This window comes from Balaenoptera acutorostrata, chromosome 11, assembly GCF_949987535.1.
Source record: "Balaenoptera acutorostrata chromosome 11, mBalAcu1.1, whole genome shotgun sequence".
Taxonomy (NCBI): Eukaryota; Metazoa; Chordata; class Mammalia; order Artiodactyla; family Balaenopteridae; genus Balaenoptera; species Balaenoptera acutorostrata.
This window is the reverse complement of record NC_080074.1, coordinates 13,102,393-13,121,533: the sequence shown is the minus strand read 5'-3', so window position 1 is coordinate 13,121,533 and position 19,141 is coordinate 13,102,393. Positions and strand designations below refer to the sequence as shown.

Sequence of the window (19,141 nt, the reverse complement as noted above, 5' to 3'; positions counted from 1 at the left end):
GTGCATATTATTGGTTGAGAGGTGGAGTCTGGAGACAGACTGTCAGGGTTCCAATCCAGGGTCTGGCCCTTGATTGCTGTGTAACCTTGGATGACTCTCTGGACCTCTCTGTGCCTCCATTTTCTTATCTGTAAATTAGGGATAATTTTTAAAATCATAGGTAATAACAGTACCTTCTGCACAGGGTAGAGAGGATGAAAAGAATTCACATATGCAAAGTTCCTAGCACAATGCCCAGCATAGAGTAAGCACTAAATAAATCTTAGCTATTAGTGTCATGTTATAATTAAAAACTGACCAGCCTAAATCCACAGAGACAGAACATAGATTCGTGGTTGCCGAGAGCTGGTGGGAGGGGTTGACAAAAATGTTTTGGAACTAGAAGGAGATTGTGATCGCACAACATTGTGAATGCATTATATGTCACTGAAATGTTCGCTCTAAAAAGGCTAAGTTTACATTATGTGAATTTCACCTCAATTAAAAAAAAAAAAAAAAAAAAAACTTGGCCAACCTGTATTCCCATCTCAATTCACCATGTGTTAGACAAATCTCTATCTTCCTCACCTGTCAAAAGTAATGATAGTACTATTTTGACCATAGGTCACATGTGAGAGTTAAATTAGGTGGTTATGTAAATTATTCCATGCATATAAAGCACATGGAACATAATAAATGCTGAGGAAATAACACCGATTATTCTTTGAGTTTAGGGCTCAAAGTAGTGAGCACTTTGGAAGTTACCCTCTCTGCCTTTTCATGAGATGGATTGACGCATGCCACCCCTTATTATAGGACTGTCAAGCACGCGTAGATCCTATAAAAATTAAGTACAGAACGTTCTCCAAGATCAACCTTCTGAGATTCACCTGGGAAATGCATTCTCTGTAAGTCAAAAATTCTCACCTTAGCTCTTTTAGAATGAATATTAAGTTACTTAGCAAATATTTGAAATAAACCTGTCAATTACAATCAAACATATTAGTAAATGAGTTATTTCTGTCCACTTTTACTTAAATACAAGGAAATAGCTCCTACTCCCACACAAAAAGTCACTGCTCCAACGAGTGACTTTGATGGAAGCCATTGGCAGAAAGGATTCAGTTCTGTTTGAAAAGCAGTCACCCAGGAATTTCTATAACACCTGTTCCGGCCTGCGGGAGGGGAACGGTTTTCCTGAAAGGGGTAAGTGTCTACACTACCCTTCCATTATCTGGTCAAACAGCAACAGAAGGAGGGGAAGAAAAAAATACACAGAGAGATTTGTAAGATATAAATCATAAGACCGAACAAAAAAAAGACAGAAATACAAATGGAAGACCAGGTGTGCTGTTTCCAAATTATTCTGAGTTGAGCCCAAATCCCTAACATCTCATTTGGTACCAGCTATCCAAACAGATGTCTTAGCCTTCGGGAAAATTGCTAAAAATGGAAGTGCAAATCTTCATTGGGCTTCTGCTTTGCCCAAACCTGCCACTGTGTTGATGCTGGTGGCATTAAAATTACCAGCAATAGAAGCATCGTGGTAAAACAGAATGCCAGGACGTGTCCTGAAACTTTTCTTGTTCACCTACTATGTGACAGGAAACACACTAGAAAGGTTGGCATTTATTAGTTCGCTTAAATCCTTAAAATAACTCTGGGAGGAAGACTTATTAACTAGTTTTTTTTTTTTTAATTTTTTAGATTTATCTTTTAGTGAGGTAATGTTGGTTTATAACATTATATGTTTCATGTGTGCAAAACTATATTTTGATTTTTGTATACAGCGTGCTCACCACCAAATATTTAATTTCCATCTGTCACCGTACAGTTGACCCCCTTTACCCAGTTCACTCTCTGCATCCCCCTTCCCCTCAGGTAACCACTATGCTGTTCTCTGTATCTACGTGTTTGTTTGGTTTGTTTTCCACAATGGCTGCACCAGTTTACATTCCCACCAATGTGCATAAGTTTTCCCTTTTCTCCACCTCCTCGCCAGGACTTATTCTTGCTTGCCTTTTTGATAATAGCCATTCTGACAGGCATGAGGTAATATCTCAAGTTTTTTTTAACATACAAGAAAACAAGCTCAAAGCCAACAGCCAGAAATGGCCAGGCGGGTTTGTGACCTGTGCAGTCACATGAGAACTGTGTTTGGTTTCATGATCCGCCATTGCTGTTTTGAAATTCTTAATTTTTGAACAAAAACCCTGCATTTGTATTTTGCACTGGGTCCTGCAACTTATGTATTGAGTCCTGCCAATAGCCATGGTGATGTTTCCCCAGGCTTACCTCCTCCTTACGCATCTCCAGAGGCAATAGAACCAATCCCCCTGGCTGTTAATCTTTCTGTTGCATCAGGGAGACAGGCTTGCAGAGAGGAGAAGAGGAGATGACACACTGAGGAGGGGTCTTTACAAGATGTCTGGGACTTCCCTGGCGGTCCAGTGGTTAAGACTTCACCTTCCAGTGTAGGGGGTGCAGGTTCGATCGCTGGTCAGGGAGCTAAGATCCCACATGCCTCGCGGCCAAAAAACCAAATCATAAAACAGAAGCAATATTGTAACAAATTCAATAAAGACTTTAAAAATGGTCCACATCAAAAAAAAAAAAAAAAACTAAAAGATGTCTGACAGTCTACAGTGTGGCAGGCCTTCAGGAGGGACTCTAGACCAAGGTTACAGACCAGAGGCCAAATTCGGCTCACCACCTGAGTTTTACAACCCACAAGCTAAGAATGGTTTTTACCACTTTAAATAATTGAAGAAAAAAATTTTAATATTTCATGACACTTGAACAACATACGACATTCAGATTTCAGTGTCCATAAAGTTTTACTGGAATACAGTCACACCCATTCATTTCCATATCATCTAGACCTGCTTTCAACTACTGTTGAGTAATTGCAACAGAAACCATAGGACCCAAAAGCCAACCATGCCAACACAGGCTCCAGATCTTTGATGAGTGAATGAATGAATGAACAAATGTTTTTAAAATAGCACTGTTAGTATTGGGTAGGCCAAAAAGTGTCTTTGGATTTTTAAGTAAAAATAAAGACACATTTTTCATTTTCACCAAGAACTTTATTGAACAGCACATTCGTCCTTTTGTTCCACTACCTTCTGCCATTTATCAGGCAACTTCATAATTCCATCTTCCCAAAACTTTTTTATCTTTTTGAGCAAAGAACTGTTCCAGGTGCCTTTTACAGTCTTCCAGGGAATTGAAATTTCTTCCATTAAGAGAATTTTGTAAAGACAAAAATAAATGGAAATCCGAAGGTGCAATGTCTGGTGAATACAGCGGACGAATCAGAACTTCCCAGACAAGCTGTAACAGTTTTTGCCTGGTCATCAAAGAAACATGCAGCCTTGCGTCATCCTGATGGAAGATTATGTGTTTTCTGGTGACTAATTCTGGACGCTTTTCATCGAGTGCTGCTTTCAGTTGGTCTCATTGGGAGCAGTACTTGGAATTAATCGTTTTGTTTTCTGGAAGGAGCTCATAATAGAGGACTCCCTTCCAATCCCACTGTATATACAACATCCCATTCTTTGGATGAAGACCAGCCTTTGGTGTGGTTGGTGGTGGTTCATTTCGCTTGCCCCACGATCTCTTCCGTTCCACATTATTGTACAGTATCCACTTTTCATCGCCCGTCACAATTTGTTATAAAAACGGAACATTTTCATTCTGTTTCAGTAAAGAATTGCATGCAAAGATATGGTCAAGAAGGTTTTTTTCGCTTAACTTATGTGGAACCAAACATCAAAGCGATTCACATAACCAAGCTGGTGCAAATGATTTTCAACGCTTGATTTGGATATTTTGAGTATGTCAGCTATCTCCTGCGTGGTATAACGTTGATGGTTCTCAATTATTGTTTCGATTTGATCGCTATCAACTTCAACTGGTCTACCCGACCATGGAGCAACGTCCAGCGGAAAATCTCCAGCATGAAACTTCGAAAACCACTTTTGACACATTTGATCAGCCACAGAACCTCCTCCATACACTGCACAAATCTTTTTGTGCATTTCAGGTGCATTTTTACCTTTCTTGAAATAATAAAGCATAATATGCCAAAAATGTTGCTCTTTTTTCTTCCATCTTCAATGTTAAAATGGCTACACAAAAATTCACCAATTTTGATGTCTTTTCTTAAATGCACACTGATATGACAGCTGTCGCATACAAACTAACAAAATTGTTTTAAACGAAGTTAAAGACAACTAAGTGCTACTAGAGCCATCTTACGGGAAAAAAACGAACAAACATTTTGGCCCACCCAATATTATACAATGTCAACACAACTTCATAAAAAGTCCAAAACTCAGTGACAGGACCCAATCTCTCAGAATTACCCAAATGTTTTAGAAAGTGTAACATTTCAATTCCAGATCTCTCTAGTTTCTGATCTGTGGTTGATTGATTGCAAACATAGCCCCAATTCTTCCCTTCTCCATAACTGTGCCCCTTGCAACGTGGCTTTGCAGCTCCTCCCACTGAGAGATGGAGTCTATTTCCCTACCCTCTGAATCTGGGCCGGACTTGCAATCTCCTTTAGCCAATAGAAATGGTGGAAGTGATAGGGTGCCAGTCTTGAGCGGAGGTTTCAAGAGGCCTCATGGATTTCCACTTGCTCTCTTGGAACTGTGTTTGGAACGGGCTCCCTAAGGACAAGGCCGGGCTAGCCTGAAGCAGAATGAGGGGCCACATGGAGCAGAGACAAGTCAGCTGAGTTGTCCCTGGGAGGCCCCAGACGGTGAGAGAGACCAGCAACATTAGCAAAGCCACCTTGCTGGCCTATACTTGACCACAGACTTGGAAGTGAGCCCCACCAGATCTGCAGATCCCCCAAATCAATCCATAGGCTCATGAGCAAAAATTAATGTTCATTGTAGAATGCCACTGTGGTCTGGGGATTGTGTGTTACACAGCATTATTGTGGCAAGAGGTAACTGATACACGACCCTTTTCTGTCCACTCATATGCATTTTCCTTCTCCATTATCATCTGTAGAAGAGCATAGTAATGAACATTTGTCAAACCATAATAATAATAACAATAAGAACTGCCTCAGACATTTACGATGTGTTAGGCAATAGGCTAAAATTTTTGCTGAATCTTCACATTGAATCTTCAAAGTCTTGGCAGGTTATGTATGGTAGGATGGCTCCCAATGGAGTCTGCTTCCTGGTATTTATGGCCTTATGTAATCCCATCCCCAGAGTGTGGGCCAGACCTGGTTATTCACTTCTAATGGAGAGATAACAGGATGTGACTTGTGAGATTAGGTTACAGAAAGACCACGACTTCCATCCTGCTCACCCTTTCTTGCTCTCACTGGCTCACTCCGATGGAAGCAACTGCCCAGTTGTGAGCTGCCCTGTGAAGAAGCCCACATGGGAAGGAACTGAGGGAGGCCTCCACCCAACAGCCAGTGGAAACTGAGGCTGTGGATCCAACAACGCATGAGAAACCGAATCCCACCAACAAAAAATTGAGTCAGACAATGTGTGAATTCTCCCTCAGTGTGGTCTTGAGATGGCTGCAACCTCAGCTGACACCTCAATGACAACCTCCTGAGAAACCCTGAGTCTGAGGACCCAGATCCCCAACCCACAGAGACTGTGAAATTGTAAATGTTTGCTGTTTTAAACTGCTACGGTTGGGGGTAATTTGTTACACAGCCATCAATAACTGATACATTATATGATGTCACTTTTACAGATGAGAAAGCTAAAGCTTAGAGACGTTAGCAAACCTGCCCACATCAAGCAGGTTTGCTGCCTGACTCCAGAGGCCACGTTCATACCACTGGATGCCCGCTGCTTTGCTGAGACATGAATTTTATTTCCCCTTCCCTTCAGCAGCCCCTGTGCCACTCACCCTCACTTCCTGTCTTTCAAGCTCTTGGCTTCATTGCTCCTTCTGGTCTCATTCTTTCTCTGCCCCTTGTCCTCTCTTTGTTCGTTTTCTTGCTTTTTGTCTTCAGTGGGGTCCTTGCCTCAATCTCTTCCTTTTCTCATCCTTTCTTCCCCTTCCTTCCTTTTTCCAGGGCCCTAGAACCTGAAGCACAGTGTTCACAGGTAAGACGACCTCCATTAAGGCTTTCAGTTGCCAGTGTTCAAAGACATCAACGTAGAACAACTAAATGGCATCTTAGAAATAAACTAGTCAAACACCCCCATCTCTGCGGTTCACCTGGGGGAAAATTCTTTCTACCTGACGTTATAGTACCTAATAGTTATTTTCTTATTTATTAACTTTTGTCCTTGATATATGTAAGCTCCAAGGAGGCAAAGACCTGGACTTTTTCACCACTCTTTTCTCCAGGCCTAAATTAGGTCTTACCCCACAGTGAACAGGCAACAATTATTTCCCAAATGAATGGATATTAAATGAGGAAGAGGAGGAGACATAAAGATGGAGAACAGGGTTGCAATTTAATGAACACCTTCTATGGGCCAGGCATTTATCAAGATTATCGCACGTAATGATCACAACAACTTTATAAGGTTTCCCATCCTGTAGGTGAGAAAAACTGAGGCTAAGAAAAGTAAATTAATTTGCCCAAAGTAGCACAGCTAGTAAGTGACAGAACAAAGATTTGAACCCAGGTCCTCCCTGGCCTCAGAGCCTGTTTCCTTTGTTCTACATCCCACTACTGTCGCCCTGTGGGTTTCCAGAATAGCACCTCATACTCTCAGACCAGCATCTACATCTCTTTTGACCTGGCTTCTCAGAAATCAGCCTGAGCAACTAGAAATCTCACCTTGGCTCTTACCCAACACCTTTAGAGACACAGGTCAGAGATATGTAACCCTTAGCAGCACCCCTTGCTGGTAACAAACAAGTAAATCCAGGAGATAGAGGACCGGGGTTGGAATCCAGCTCTCCCGATTACTGACTGCATGATCTTGAGCAAGTCACCTAACATTTCCATGCCTCAGTCTCCTCATACAGAAAATGGGTATATGCATATACTTAAACTCATAAGGTTGCTAAGGAATTAAATGAGTTAATACGTGAGATGCACAAAAGTCTGACACATAGCAAGTGCTCAATAAAACTAAGCCACAAGAATTATTATAGTTTATCTTTAAACACCAGTCTCCTGACCCAGTTAAGTCAGGATGAAATGTAAGTGACTGGCCCAGATTATACAACAAAGCTAGGAGAAATGAAACTCCACACCTCACCCCATCCTGTTCACCTCACCCCGGACCCCAAATGGCTTCCCCAACAGCTCTTGCCCACCCCCTCCTGCACTCCCTCCCAAATCTTTAGCCAGTTTATTTAGCCTCACATCTCCAAGCTATCCTGAGTCATCCTTGAGGTCACGGCCAAGAGTTTTTTGGGGTTGTTCAGTGTTTGCTTTGGAAATGAGCCTTTTTCTAAGAGAGGAGCGTGAAGCCAGAAGATGGAGTCCCACAGGTAGGGGGAAATTGAGCAGGAGGACAGGAAAAAAAAACAGTAAGAGGATTTCCAGCAGAGCCCTCTCTGTCTCCATGAAACTCAGTATATTCATTCCGCAGCACAAGACTTATTAGTTGCAGAATAGAATGGGGAGCCCACAGTAAGGAGTCTTTAATTACAAAACTCTTTTACCTTATTGCTTTTCTGTGGTCCCAGTGAAAATGAGCAGTGGCAGTTTCTATCAGAAATGTTAATTACTTTCCTGGGTAATTAGACTCACTGGGTACTGCAAGCACCTGACCCTCCTTTCATAACAGCAGAGATGGGAGGGAGGGAAAACACTGGTTGGGGGGTGAGGAGGGGAGGTGGGAGAGAAAAGGAGAGTGTTTATAAATGCTGAGAAAAGCAAAATCATCCAAATTAGTTGAATGGAAAATGAAGTTACAGAGGCCGCGAGGGGAAGGCTGGGAGGACAGGAAACCTACTAGGAGGGGCTTTTGAACACGGGGCGGGGTGAGGGGGGGAAATCTGTCATGAAGATGGAAACAGTGGCAAACCCCTCTCGAAATGATGGGTCTTTAGAGAGATTCCCACTCTTACAGATGAGGCTACTAAGGTGCCAGGCTGCTCAGAGACTTCCCGAGGTCACACAGCGGGTAGAGGCAGGGCTGGACCAGAGCCTGGTGAATATTTCCTCCTTCCTTCCTTCGAGCATTCATTGGGTACATGAGAAGGGCTACGTTGGCACCTGGAGAACAGAACTGACACAGTTCTGGTTCTCAAGGAGTTTCAGGTCTGAGGGTGTAGACAGGTAATGGCAACATTGCTGTGAAGTAAGCATATAGCAGGCTGTGATGAAGAATAATTGGGCCAGAGGCCCTCAGTGTAGGTGGAGTAGTCCGGGAGGGCTTCTCTGGGGAGGTGGCTTTTTCCCTGAGACCTGAAGGTTGGGAAGAGTCCTGCTATTTGGAGAGTTGGGGGTGAATGAGTATATTAATTGGTGTTGTGGGTTGAATAGTGTCCCCACCGTCCGCCCCACCAAAGTCATGTCTACCCAGAACCCCAGAATATGACCTTATTGGAAATAAAGTTCTTTACAGATACGATTGGTTAAGATGAGGTCTTACTGGATCAGGGTGCACCCTAAATCCAGTGATTAGTGGCTTTATAAGAAGAGGAAAATTGGGCACAGACACACAGGGAAGAGGTCCCGTGATGACAGAGGCAGAGATCGGAGCAAGGCAGCTGCAAGCCAAGGAACACCGAGGATTTCCAGCCACCACAGAAGCTGGAAGAGGCAGGAAGGATTTCCCCCCCACAAGGGGCTTCAGAAGGAGCAGGGCCATGCTGACACCTTGGTTTCAGACCTCTAGCCTCCGGAACCGAGAGAATAAACGTCTGCTATTTGAAGCCACCCTGTTTGTGGCACTTTGCTACAGCATCCCTAGCAAACTAATGTCCCTGGATCTCTGACATCACAGACTAAATTCCCAAAATAAGGTAGGAGGAGGTCATCATGGGAGCCCTGGGCGAGGAGTGCAGCTTTCCTGCGAACTTGCCTTGTTACTCTGGGCAAGTCACTCCCCACTTTGAGCTTTTATCTAAGTCAGGAAGAGCTTGGGGTTCCCAACCACATGGTTGAGGACAAGCTGAATCGGCATCACCTTGGGGAGGTCGGTTTAGAATGCAGATCCCTGGGCCCATTCTCCCCGCCGCCCCACCCTGAAACCCGCATCTCTGGTGAGGCTCCGGAATCTGTATTTCTAACAAACTCCCCCAGAGAGGGAGTCTGATATGTCACCAAGTCCTTGGAATCTCTGGATTCCAACACCTACCCTAAGGGTCCTCCTAGAGCAGTGTGTGCATTACCCTAAGGACCGTCCACTCACCATGAGCCACGCCTGCCCGTCCGCGCTGACTTAACACGCTGCTGGTGTCTGTGAGAAAACCCAGGCAACCAAGATGCCAGCAGATGCTTGCGCCAAAGGAGAGAGGCAGGCTTGGTCCTCAGTCATTAAAGAAGCTGTTTACAGAACCCTGCTCCTCTTTTAATTTGTTTGTCTTTTCTATTGTGTAATTGAATCTCAGCCACGGGGCTCAGCCGAGCCTTGGCAGGGAAGGCAGAAAGCCATCAATACCCAGGAGCGACTGACGGTCGTTTCCAAGGCGAGAGGATCTGTGGGCAGACAGCAGAAAGGCTTGAATCCTGCCAGGCTTCAGAAGAAAGGCCATGTGGTGCAGGGGAGGGAGCATGAACTTTGCCAAGGAGACAAACCAAGGTTCAGATTCTAGCTCGGCCATGAACCAGCTGTGTGACCTGGGGCAAATTTCTAAACCTCTCTGTTCCTCAAGTTCCTAATCTGTGAATCCAAGGGTAACATACCCACCTGGCAGGGTTGCTGGGAGAATTATAAGAAACAAGCCCATGGAGGACCCAATGAATTATGGGTGCCTAGTAAACTATAAATTATTATTATTGTCATTATTATTATTATTATTATTATTATTATTATTATTGAACAGTAGAAGGCTTGTCCTGGAGAATGCCAGTTGATTTGGCAGGGGATGGTACACAACTGCTAGAGCTGCAAGAGGTTATGAAAAGAGCCCAGGATTTGGGATCAGAATTTCTAATTTTGAATTTCAGTTCTGCTGTATATCCTCTGCGGCCCTGGGCAAGTCACCTAAACCCTCTGAACACCGATGTCTTCATCTCCCAAGTGGAGCCCAGAATCCCTATCCTCCCCACCTCTCCTTGTGATAATCAAATGAGACAACATTTGTGAAACTGGGTAAACTCCCAATCTTTTGACAAGTCCAGAAAAGAGATTACTATTATCCAGCCCACTGGTTCGTAAGCCTGGCTGCCCACTGAAATCCTCCGAGGAGCTTCTAAAAAAATACCAGTGTCCACACCTCTGCCCAGACCAAATGAACAGCGGTCTCCAGGTCTGGGGTCTCAGCAAGGCAGGCAGCCACTAGAAAGCCGCAGATCTGGCACAAAGCCCCCTTTCTGCAGAGGAGGAAGCAAATCCTCCCCACCCTGACCCTAGGGTGGGGCCTTGCCCACTTTTACACAGCAGCTTATTAACTCTCTGGAGTGTCCCTCACTCCACCCTGCCCTCTGTCAGCATAAAATTCCACCAGACACATTCTCAAGGGCCCATCAGAAAGGATTCTTTGTGGGACTTCCTTGGTGGTCCAGTGGTTAAGACTCCCGCGCTTCCACTGCAGGGGGCGTGGGTTCAATCCCTGGTCCTGGAATTAAGATCCCACATGCTGCGCGGTGCGGCCAAAAAGAAAAGAAAAAGAAAGGATTCTTTGTGTTGAGTAGTCTGTCTAGGAATCTAAGGAGCACATAGCTGGCATTCTCCAGGAGGGCTCTGCCCAGAAGCTCCTCCATAGTGGGCACTGACCCAGCAGCGGTGTCCTGTTCCTGGGCCATCCAGAGAGGCTGGGACTTTGCTGCAGGTGTCCTGGCTGGCGACAGGGGGAAGGTGAGCAAGCCTCAGCATCAAACCCGCCTGGTTCCAAGTCCCCCTCTGCCACTGGCTAGCTGTGTGTACACCATTAGGCAGGCGGAATAAATGAGAATTTTGCTGTTTAAACACAGAGTTTCCCTGCCAAGCAGACTCTGGTTCCATGGACATATATACACTACTAAACGTAAAATAGATAGCTAGTGGGAAGCAGCCGCACAGCACAGGGAGATCAGCTCAGTGCTTTGTGACCACCTAGAGGGGTGGGATAGGGAGGGTGGGAGGGAGACGCAAGAGGGAAGAGATATGGGGATATATGTATATGTATAACTGATTCACTTTGTTATACAGCAGAAACTAACACACCATTGTAAAGCAATTATACTCCAATAAAGGTGTTTAAAAAATAAAATAAATTTTAAAAAAAAGAAATGCTTCCTTCAACCCTGGGGTTCAGCGCAGCCCTTCGGATGAATCAGCCCTTTGTGGGCAGGAACAACATCAGGTGGCTCTTTCATCTATAACAGAGCAGGTGGGGAGTTAAAGAACAAGGCTAGGGTGCCAGGAGAAGGCCAGGGAGCAGAGGCAGTGAGGCCTCAGTCTCTGAAAAGCTGTGTAGGGAGGAGGCCCCAGGAGCAGAACTAGGGTGCTAGGAGGAAGGCCCGGGGAATGAGATTCAGCCCAACAGAAAGAACTTGTCAGAGTTAAGCTGTGAAACAAAGGAGCCAGCTGCCTGGTGAGGTAGTAAGCTCCCCGTCACACCAGAATTATGTCTGTGGACGTTGCCTGGCCCCTGGTAAGGATGGACATGTGGACTAAATGAACTCCAAGGGCCCTTCCATGCTCAGATTCTATGTGTTGATGACCCTGAAGTCCCAGTGACCAGATTTGCAAGAAGAGAGTCAGGCAGACCTTCCAGTCCTCACTTCATCACTTGTTAGTTGTGTGACATTGAGCAAGTCATTTGATCTCTCTAAGGCTGTTCCCTCATCTGCAATACAACAGTCATCACATCCGTTTTGAATGACTGGGGCGAGAACTGAACAGTGTACGGTACACAGAGCACTTGAATGGGCCTTGTGCACAGTCGAGTCTGAAACAGCAAAGCACCCCAGCCGCCCTCCTAATCGTGATCAGGCACCTCCCAGCAGTTCCCAGGTCTTCCAGGAGACGTGCTCATTAAGCAGCTTAGTGCACAAAACCAACCGTCACTCACATCCTTGGATGCCCAGGATTAAATGCTGGTCGCAGTCTCTTCCCATTAAACTCATGCCACGCAAAGCCCAGGCTGTTTCACAGAGGTCTTAATAGCCATGCCTAAAAGGAAGCTGCTACTGAGAGGAGAGAAAAAACTAGGCCTAAAGGATCTTGAAGAATGCAGGCGTGGTGCTGGAGCTGAAAACCCACGTCTCTGAGTGCGGGTCTGCACTGCTGGCCAGGAAGGCAAGTTCCTTCCTCGGTGCAGGTGCAAGAGCCAGACATTCTAATCCCCAGGCGCCAGCTGGCTGTCTCCTCCACCGCCTCCCCCCACCCCGGGCTCACCCTAAAGATGGGAGGTGAGCATCCGTCTACTGGACAAAGGCCAGCCAGGGCCAGAGTGACACCACATGCCCTACCTTCTATGTGTGTGGTGTAAGCAGGAGTCTCCCGCTAGGATTTGAGGGGACCAGAGCATATTCCCACCTTGGTCTCCAAAGCATCTCCCCTATTAATTTATCACCCAGGCTTGGAGTTTACGACTTTTCAGCTTTTAAAGTACCTTTACTTCTGTTTCCTAAAACTGCATTCCCAGCCGTCAGGAAATCAAAGAAGAAAATGGTCCAAACCATTTCCAACAACTAAGAATTCCTAGTTGGCTTGGAAATCATCTCTGGGTTAAGCCACCTACCCTGAGGAAAAAGTCGGGAAGGGGAAAAACTTCATCTCTGGAAACTGAGAAGAGAGTTTATAGAGTGTCCAGAAGCCCTCACCTCCTTTCCTTGCCCAACACCCACAGACATAGACACAGATACACATGCACACACACACACACACACAAGCGGAAATCACCAGAATCTATCTTGAAGCCATCAAGGTTCATTCGAGATGATAGCAGCTAATACTCTCATTTCACACATAAGGGAGCGGCCATGACCAAGTGACCAGGTCGTGTACTAAGTATTCTAAATGGTTCATACTTTAAGGAAGTTAATGACAAACTTTATAGCCAAAACACAAGAACAGCTGTTTTCTTGAATGGACCAAATAAGGGAGGGTGAAGGTGAGGATTCCTTTGGTGTCACCATGCCCATTTTACAGATGAGGAAGTTGAGGTGGTGAGAAGTGACTTGCTCATTACCACGGCCAACAGGTGGCAGAGCTAGCTGCAAATCCAAGTCCTCCAAGCACTGAAAGATATATTATTTTCATTATGTCACATGCATTCTTACCTGAAAGCCTCACTTGGCTTACTTCAGGGTTGAGAGAATTGGTTTGCGCCCTTTGGAAGCAAGGCTACTCCCCAGGACCTGTGGCTGTCAAAATTTAATGAGCACAAAACTTCACCTAGGAAGTCGTTCATGCCAAACATAAGCTCCAGCCTAGTCCAGATCAGCTCTAACTTTCATGTGCACAGAATCATCTGGGGAGCTTGTTAAAAAGCAGATGCTGACATAATAGCTCTGGGGTGAGGGTGAGACCCTGCATTTCTAACGTGCTCCCAGGTGATGTTGATGATGCTGGTCTGTGGACCAAACTTTTGAGGTGCAAGGGGCTAGAGTGAGACTGCCAGTGCTTGAACCCCAGCATCACCTACTAGCTGCACAAGACCTGGCAAGCTATTCAACCTCTCTGTGCCTCAGTTTCTTTATGTGTAAAAAAATGTGTGTCAGTACAGTGCTACCTCGTGGAGTTATTTTTAGGATTAAGGGAGGTGATCCATGTAAGTCACTTAGCACAGTGCCTGGTGCATAGAAAAATTTCAATAAATAATTATTATTGTTGTTATCATTAGTGAGTTTTGTCATACATTATAAGCTTTAAAAAAAAATGGTACCCCAATGTTCATAGCAGAACTATCTACAATAGCCAAGACATGTAAGCAACCTAAATGTCCATCGACAGATGAATGGATAAAGAAGATGTGGTACATATACAGCGGAATATTGCTGGGCCACAAAAAAAAAAAAAAGAAATAATGCCATTTGCAGCAACATAGATGGACCTAGAGATTATCATACTATTTGAAGTAAGTCAGACAAAGACAAATATCATATGGTATCACTTATATGTGGAATCTAAAAATAATGATACAAATGAACTTATTTACAAAACAGATATAGACTCACAGACATAGAAAACAAACTTATGGTTACCAAAGGGGAAATGGGGGAGGAGGATAAATAAGGAGTTTGGGATTAACAGATACACACTACTATATATAAAATAGATAAACAACAAGGACCTACTGTGTAGCACAGGGAACTATATTCAGTATCTTGTGATAACCTATGATGGAAAAGAATCTGAAAAAGAATAGATATGTATGTATAACTGAATCACTTTGCTATATACCTGAAACTAACACAACATTGTAAATCAACTATACTTCAATTTTTTAAAAATTAAAAATAAATAAAATGAATGAAAGCTGTTAATGTTACATCTTCCCACAAGCTTACATTTATTCAGCTCTCCCGAGCCCTGTAGCTTCCTCTAGAAATGAATTTTAGAGCCAGCAATAGCACAGTAATAAAGCTTTTTCATGTATATTTATTCTCAATAGTAACTTTGTGCTTAAAACCACCATGATTTATTGTTTCTGCAATTCTGTGGTCAACTGAGTTCCACTGGGCGGTTCTTCTGCTTTACGTGGAGGAGCTGAGGTCTCTCTGTATTCAGTAGGAGCTTAGCTGGGAGCGATGCTGAGCTGAGTGTCACTCTCATCGCCCTTATCCTCCAGGGCTCTGTCCACGTGGCCTCTCATCACCCACTAGTCTAACCAAGTTTCTTTCACAGCGCAATGGCTGCCTTCCCAGAGCGAGGGTCTGAGAGGAGAAACCCCAGCTTGCATGTATGTGTCCATCCTTTTACTCGATTATGCTCGCTGATGGCCCATTGGCCTAAACAAGTCACAGCGACACAGACTACACAGGGCATGAACACTAGGAAGCATGGTCACGTGGGGAGCCGCCGGGGTGAAATCTACCACAATTAACTTATTTGATGATAAGCCCCTGAAAGACAGCTCGTCTACCCCATGCACTCTTGTATCCCCAGTCCTAGGAGACTGGTGAGTACGTCTGATCCTGCAAGCACCCTGAGATACAGTTAAATCAAAAAGATGATCTCCGTCTGCAGACAGCTGTGAGAGCTTGGAGTCATGAAGCTAGTTAGGGGCTGGTGCCCAGGACATCAAGCCCAGGTCTGTCATCCTTTCCTCTCCACTATTCCTGCTAATCTTGCCATGTAAACTTTTTCTGCCAGCCCCTCCTTACCCTGTATGTCTCTTCTCTCCAAACTTCCTGGTGACATGTTTAATTATTTATAAATGAACATTTAAATACACCAGAATATGTGCTATTTAAAGGAAGCCTGTGGTGACTGATAGAGTAATGAAAATAATCATTTATTCCACAAGCATTTATTGGGGCTTGGTTTGCACCAGGCACTGTGCGGGCAGTGGTGGAGGGACAATGGAGGGATTCGGGGTTAGAAGACGGGGCTGCTGCCCTCAGGGAGCTAAATAACTTATGCTTCCAGCAACAGATATTTGTCAGGCATCTCCTGTGTGTCTGACTAAGTACCAGGCAACAGGGGTGAACCCAGCACCGTTTCTGCCCTCAACGTGCTCACAGACTGGCCGGGAGACCAGCAAGCAAGCATCCCGCATCACGTGGGTGTAATGGGATAGCTGTGTTTGGGAAAGGTCCTCTGAGGGTGGAGAAGGGCCAAACTCTGCCTGGTGGAGAGACAGGGGTCAAAGAAAGCTTCCCAGGAACAGTGACCCACGAACGGTCCCTGGACACTGAAGAAGGTGACATAGTAGACAAGATCCCAGAGAGCCACGCAGGCTGGGACAAGAAGGCACTAAAGATAATCCAAGTCACTAAGTCAGGGACAGAGGGTCTCCTGTATCCTGTGTGCAGAGCCTGTTTCCTAAGATGCACAGCCCAAGGCTGCTCTACCCAGAGGTACCAGCTTGGCCAGAAGGTGCTTCCCTGCCCCATCCTGCAGATCTGATCAAGGTCATGTGCTTGAACAGGGCTTCCCTGATGACCAGAGTGGTCCCTCCTTTGCTATCACTCCATGTTTATCTCCTTCATGGAGCTTAGCCCTGACATGGCCGACTTGCTCATTATCTGTCACCTCCACTCAAAATAGCTCCATGGGGGTAGGGACTTGCCTGCTCTCTGACATCCCTATTAGAATGTAAGCTGCATAGGGACCAGGACTTTGTCTGGCTCATGTGTCAAGCACCTATAGAAATCTCTGACACCTAGAATGTGATTAAAGAATGAATGAAGGCAAGGGTCCCTAGCAGGAGGAATGAGGGGCTGGGGAGTAGGGGGGGGCACCAGGAGTAAGTCCTAGGAGTCCTATGACTTTAGAACAAGCCCTATCTGAGTGCCCATATTGCCTCTGTCCCTTACTCAATCACAGACTATTGGGAAGCAATCCCCCTCTTCAGACCCCCCAGATTCCTCATCCCCATTGCCAGGCATCCTTTTCCAGATCAAATTTCAGAACAAGTACAAGGGTTCTATTTTTGACAGGTCTTGAGATTGTGGGGGCAGCCTTATGGGTGCACCAGGGAGGTCAGGCCTGGCAGGAGCCCAGCCAACATCATATGATCAACATCGTGATGAGGTATGAAATTCAAAGCTCAGCTGTGCTGGGTTCCAGAGAGAGGGCAAGAAGCAAGAGAGATTTCTTATGGACCTTTGTGTTTTCATACATGCTGATCCCTCTTCAGGAAAAGCCTTCCCTCCCTTTACATGGTGAATTCTTATCCGTCCTTCAAAACCCCACTGAAATACCCCCCCTTCTCTGAAAACTGCTCTGCACCCCATTGCATTAGTCACTCCCTCTTCTGTACTCCCTTCAGAGCTGGAACATGATTCTATGAATACTTTATCATTTTTGCTGTTCAATGAGACCTTTCCTAGAGCAGAGGTGGCCTGATCTCTCTGTAGCTCCAATGCCCATCACAGAACCTCATACATACTACACCTAATAATAACCACCATTTGGTATGCACACACTCTATTTCCAGGCTCTATGCTAAGAGTTTTATGTACATCATTTAACTGAATCCTTACAACAGCCCAGAGAGTTGGATTCTAATAGGATCCCATGTTGCAGGTGAGAAAACTGAATGATGGAAGTAGAATCTACTACATGTCTCATGAGTGTGTGTTCAGTAAACGGGCAAATGAGGAAGTGACTGAGTGACAGAATTAAGAAATAAAGTCATTTTTTTTTAATTTTAGCTGCCTTTGTCTTCTAGGGAGATGATCCCTGGGACATCCTCTTAGACTGAAGTGCTCAACATCCAGTCCTTAGAATCCCTGGGTGCTCAGAATGGGAGGAAGGGAATAGGGAGACCTTCAAGAGGCAGAGGAGAAAGACATAGAGATCACCTTCCTCCCCACAAATACATCAAAAATACATCTACATGTGGAACAACTCCTACAGAACACCTACTGAATGCCGGCAGAAGACCTCAGGCTTCCCAAAAGACAAGAAACTCCCCACGTACCTGGGTAGGGTAAAAGAAAAAAGGAAAAACAGAGACAAGAGAATAGGGACGGGACCTGCACCAGCGAGAGGGAGCTGTGAAGGAGGAAAGGTGTCCACACACTAGGAAGCCCCTTCGCGGGCGGAGACTGCGGGTGGCAGAGGGGGGAAGCTTTGGAGCCACGGAGGAGAGCGCAGCCACAGGGGTGCGGAGGGCAAAGCGGAGAGGTTCCCGCACAGAGGATCGGTGCAGAGCAGCACTCACCAGCCCGAGAGGCTTGTCTGCTCACCCGCCAGGGCAGGCGGGGGCTGGGACCTGAGGCTAGGGCTTCTGTCGGATCCCAGGGAGAGGACTGGGGTTGGCTGCGTGAACACAGCCTGAAGGGGGCTAGTGAGCCACAGCTAGCGGGGAGGGAGCCCGGGAAAAAGTCTGGACCTGACTAAGAGGCAAGAGACCATTGTTTCGGGGTGCACGTGGAGAAGGGATTCCTTCCCCATGTGCCCACAGAAGGCAGAGCACTGCCTAAGAGAGCTCCAGAGATGGGCATGAGCCGTGGCTATCAGCTCGGACCCCAGAGATGGGCAGGAGACCCTAACGCTACTGCTGCTGCCACCAAGAATCCTGTGTGCAAGCACAGGTCACTGCCCACAACCCCACACCCTGGGAGCCTGTGCAGCCCGCCACTGCCAGGGTCCCAAGATCCAGGGACAACTTCCCTGGGAGAACATACGGCACACTTCATGCTGTTGCAATGTTGTGCTGGCCTCTGCTGCCGCAGGCTCGCCCCACATTCCTATTATGACTACCATACCCTCCCTCTCCCCAGCCTGAGTGAGCAAGACAGCCCTAATCAACCGCTGTTTTAACCCACTCCCATCTGGGCAGGGAAGAGATGCCTGAGGGCGACCTACTTGCAGAGGTGGGGCCAAAACCAGAGCTGAACCCCAGGAGCTGTGCAAACACACAAAAGAAAGGGAAATTTCTCCGTGCAGCCTCAGAAGCAGTGGATTAAATCCCCACAATCAACTTGATGAACCCTGCATCTGTGGAATAACTGAATAGACAATGAATGTTCCCAAAATTGAGGGGGTGGACTTTGGGAGCAACTGTGGACTCGGGGTTTGCTTTCTGCGACTGATTTGTTTCTGATTTTTATGTTTATCTTAGTTTAGTTTTTAGTGCTTGTTATCATTGGTGGATTTGTTTGTTGGTTTGATTGCTCTCTCTTTTTTTTGTTTTAATTTTATTATTTTTCCTTTTTTTTCTTCCTTTTCTTCTGAGCCGTGTGGCTGGCAGGGTCTTGGTGCCCCAGCCTGTGTCAGGCCTGAGCCTCCGAGGTGGGAGAGCCGAATCCAGGACATTGAACCACCAGAGACCTCCCAGCGCCATGTAATATCAATCAGCAAGGGCTCTCCCAGAGATCTCCATCTCAACACTAAGACCCAACTCCACCCAACAGGCAGCAAGCTACAGTGTTGTACACCCCATGACAAACAACTAGCAAGACAGGAACACAACCACCCCCATTAGCAGAGAG

At 45.8% G+C, this 19,141-nt stretch overlaps 1 long non-coding RNA gene across 1 annotated transcript in view; it reads right to left on the bottom strand.

Moving 5' to 3' along the window:
* Positions 1-2,625: 2,625 nt before the first annotated feature.
* LOC130709220 (uncharacterized) overlaps positions 2,626-19,141 on the bottom strand; it is a 61,034-nt gene continuing 44,518 nt past the window's right edge. The window contains exons 2-3 of the long non-coding RNA XR_009009717.1: positions 5,878-6,057; positions 2,626-5,001 (exon numbers count right to left, since the gene is read on the bottom strand). This is a non-coding gene — a long non-coding RNA (uncharacterized LOC130709220). The remainder of the gene's footprint in view (positions 5,002-5,877; positions 6,058-19,141) is intronic.